The 4,265-nt window shown below is 41.0% G+C and overlaps 1 pseudogene; it reads right to left on the bottom strand.

The window, feature by feature from the left end:
• Positions 1 to 1,431: 1,431 nt before the first annotated feature.
• LOC102832218 lies at positions 1,432 to 2,174 on the bottom strand (annotated as a pseudogene).
• Positions 2,175 to 4,265: the final 2,091 nt, after the last annotated feature.

The raw sequence follows: 4,265 nt of genomic DNA, 5'->3' as shown, positions 1-4,265 counted from the left end.
GCGATTCTTGGTTAGCACTTTTTTTCTTTTAGGGTTTTATATCTGTCTCCTCATTGCCTTCTTGTCTGCGTGGTTTCTGCTGAGAAGTCAGAGCTTAATCTGATTTGCTTGCTTTTGTAGGTAACACTTCTCTTTTTCCTGGTTGCTTTTAGGGTTCTCTCCTTGTCTTTGATTTTGGAGAGCTTGATTATTATATGTCTTGGTAATTTTCTTTTGTGGTCCATCCTTCCTGGGGTTCATTCAGCTTCTTGAATCTTCTCATCCTTCAAGATGTTAGGGAAATTTTCTTCCAGTAGTTCCTCAACTATCTCCTCTGTGGACTTCTGTGATTTTTCGTGTTCTGGGATACCAATAATTCTTAAGTTATTCCTCTTCATGTTATCCAGCATGAATCTTAGGCTCTCTTCAGATTTTTTTGTTTTTGTTTTTGTTTTTTTTAATCCTTTTTTTCTGCTTGCTCTTGCATCTTAGCTGTATTAAGAGATTTGTCTTCCAGCTCACTGGTTCTGGCTTCCATCTCTTCAGTTCTACTCTTTTGCCCTTTCAATGTATTGTCCATTTCTGATATCTTATTATTAATTATCTGGACCTCTTTTTGCAAGTTTTGAATTGTTTCCAATGCTGTATCAATCTTGTTTGATTGTTCCTGTAGCACTTTCCTGACTTCTTCCTTATTTTCCTCCACCCGTTTTCAGGACATTTGAATTTGTTTCCATATCATTCTTCTGAATTCCTTCTTAGTCAGATCCAAAAACTGCTCTTTTTCTACTGGAAATACTGTGTCTGCTTCCAGCTCATTTGTCTCAGTTACTCTTTTCTGTTTTTGGACATGTTTTGAGATCTTTTGTTGTGTTTTCCTGGACATTTTCAGTAGTTAGGTAGATTTTGTTTTTGTTTTTGTTTTTAAATCACTTTACTTTGCTTAGACCATAGTCACATTTAAATTGACAGAACTCCCACAATAGACAGGACAGGCCTGTCATGCAAGGAAAGAAAAGTGAAGGTATTCATAAAACTTGGGGAGAAGTGCCACGGCCACACAAAGACAGTTGCAGCACTATCAGACAAGAGTGCCTAGGTGCATGGTGGCAGGAACAAGGGGTGCACAGTGGTACACGGCCTGAGACCACTGATGTTTCTTCTCTGGTGGCATTTCCTAATAAGCTTGGTATGCAAATCACTTGTAACAGATGGAAATGGAGTGTTGGTAACTTCCATGTGGCAAATCCTAAATTCTATACATCTCTGATATCATGGCTGAACTGTGAGGTTGCAGAAGTAATCCCTAAACTTCCCAACCTGGGAAATTTTAACACCAGTGAGATTCTTAGGCCCAAAATAAATAAATAGGCACACATACCAACCCTACACACTGAATTGAATTGGAGCCAGAGTTAGGATTTCTGAACAGACAGACAGTTCAGGGAGAGGCTATTCAAACAGAAGGTCCTCATCCTTCTCCTCAGCCAGAGATTTGCAGGTTCTATCACTTCTCCAGTTGCTCTGTGCTGCTCCAAGTCCTTCTCAGATTTTTCCTTGAGAATCTTTTTCTTCTCCTTTATTTTCTTTAACCTATAGAACTTTTCTCGCTCTCTCTCATCCAGCTCTGTGATAATGTAAGAAAGGGTTCGTTCAATCCGGGGAATGATGACATGTTCAATGGCATTGACACGCCTGTTGGTTATCTTAATAGCTTCATCCAAAGTAACAAAGGAGGTCTGGAGCGAAGCGAGTTCCACCAGGAGTTCCTCTGCTTTGGCATAATTCCTCTATAACTTTGCCAATTGTTCCCCACCTCTGGCTAAACCAGTCAGTTCATAGCTGTCTGTTCCTTCATGATAATGTTCAAACACTGGCAAAGTAACACCTGCTACATTATCTTTTTTAGCACGAATCTTCACTTGGGCTTTATTCACATTTTGGATAACTGTGGTGCTGAAGTCCCCGGCTGTGAACTTGGCCTTGGCAAGGGAAAAGGCAGCTTCCCTCATCACCTCACCCATCAACATTTTAGTCTCTATGATCTTCTTTAGGATCTGTCAAAATCGAAGAGTCAAGGCATCAGATTTTTTCTTCAGGAGGTTCTGGCCTGTCTGTGCGCCTTTCAATCAAGCCTTCATGATGGTCTGTGCCATTCGTGAGGGAAAGATCTCAATTCGGTCTTTGCCCGACATTCTGATGATGACAGTTCGGCTCAAGTCCCTGGCCGGGCAATCATGGCTGCGCCAGTTCTAGTTCCCGCAGCCACGGTAACTTCCCCTACAGGAGTCAGCTGGTTGGGTCACTTCAGTTAGGTAGATTTTTAATGCTTAAATGGATGTATGTTGCTGTATTGTTAAGCTTGCTGATGGATATGATCTGGAGATAGGCTTTCCTTTTTGCATGTAATGTCTGACAGCTGGTGTTGGCTCCTGTCCCAATGGTGAGATATTATGGGGTCGCTTGGCTATATGGCCACGATTGCTATGTCTTCTTGGGTAACGTAGGGAGAAAAAGCTCCCACCCCAGAAAAAAAGTGTGATCAAAAGGACCAAAACCAGAAGCGAAATAAAAGCAGAAAGAAAAACCACCACTCCAAAACAAAAATAAAACCGTAGCTGTCTGACCAGTGTCAGGAGTAAAGGGTCCTACCCAGGTCAACTTTAGGGCTTAGTCCCTGAGTCAGATGTCATAGCAGCTGCCAAAGGTTCAGTCCATGGGGACAATGGGGATCCTCCTCTCTGTGCCATGGGAAAACTGTGGGCTCAATGCTGGACCCTTGTGAGGGTTCATGCCCACCACCTGAAGGTGGCCAGGCTGGGCAGAGAGGGTATGACAGGGAAGAGGAGGAAATGATGTGTAGAATCCCCCACTCCTCTTTTTTCAAATATTGCTTTACAGGTTTCACTGTGTCAGTCTGGCTGTGGCCCAGCCCTCTGAACACAGCCCTGGTGGGAGTGCTCTGTAGGCAGAGTTCTGAGCCCTGATTGATTTCAGAATCACAATATTTTCTTTATACAGTGAATTTTCCACTAGTGGGTGTGGGAAACTGAAGCCCTGCACCTTATAATAGATCCAGAGCTCTGGAGCAGCTCCGTAAAAGCACCTTCTCTGGATTTTTGGCACCTCCCCCAAGGAGCTTGTCCTCTGCTCCTCCCAATTCTAAAACCGGAAGTCCCCCTTGACTTTGTCTTCTTGACCTTCCCTTTGAGATTTTCTATTCAGCTATTTTGTCTACTCATTTCTTGAAGTACGATGTTGTCTACCATTGGATAATATCCATATGCCTACAGGAAGACTAGTTAATACCACTCTTATTCAAATGTACACAATCATCACTAAAGCCAGTGTTGACAAAATTGAAGAATTATATCAACTTTTTCAGTCTGAAATTGATCAAACATTTAATCAAGATGTATTGATAATTAATGGTGATTGGAATGCACAGGTTAGAAAAAAAAAAAAGAGGAAGGATCAGTCATTGGAAAATGTGGCCTTGATGATAGAAACAATGCTGAAAGATTACATGGTAGAATTTTGCAAGACCAATGATTATTTTCATTGCAAATACCTTTCTTAAACAACATAAAAATACACATGGACCTCACCAGCTGGAATACATAGAAATCAAATTGAATACATCTGTGGAAAGAGATAGTGGCAAAACTCCATGTAATAGTCAAAACAAGGCCAGGGACAGACTGTGGATCAGATCATCATTTGCTCATATGCAAGTTCAGGTTGAAGCTGAAGAAAATTAAAGCAAGTCCACGAGAACTAAGATATGACAATGAACCCATCCCACCTTAATTTAGAGATAATCTCAAGAACAGATTTAATGAATTAGACATAAAGTTCAAAGATCAGAAGAGTTGTGGTCATTTAGAAGATAAGAAAGAAGAAAAAAGACCAAAATGGATATCAGAAAAGACTTGAAAACTTGCTCTCCAATGTAGAGATGTTAGAGCAAATGGAAGAAATGAGGAGATAAAATGCTGAATAACATTTCAAATGGCAGCTTGAGAGACTTTTGTGAGTAGTAACTGGGATCTTAAAAGCTCACGAGCAGTCATCTAAAGTGTTATTATTGATCTCTTTCTAAGCAGAGGAAACTAGAGTGATGAAGACACTTGGAATCAATTGCTGCTGTTGTTAAATGCTGTCAAGTTAGTTCCTATTCATAACTCTGTATAGGGTTCAGAGGCTGTAAATCTTTGTGGGAGCAGAAAAGCTCATCTTTCTACTACAGAGCAGCTGATGGGCTCCAACCATTGATCTTGTGGTTC

The sequence above is a fragment of the Chrysochloris asiatica genome, unplaced genomic scaffold (assembly GCF_000296735.1).
Source record: "Chrysochloris asiatica unplaced genomic scaffold, ChrAsi1.0 scaffold00332, whole genome shotgun sequence".
In the NCBI taxonomy this organism is placed as follows: domain Eukaryota; kingdom Metazoa; phylum Chordata; class Mammalia; order Afrosoricida; family Chrysochloridae; genus Chrysochloris; species Chrysochloris asiatica.
Note: the sequence above shows the minus strand (reverse complement) of the source record. Positions and strands in the feature narration are given on the sequence as shown.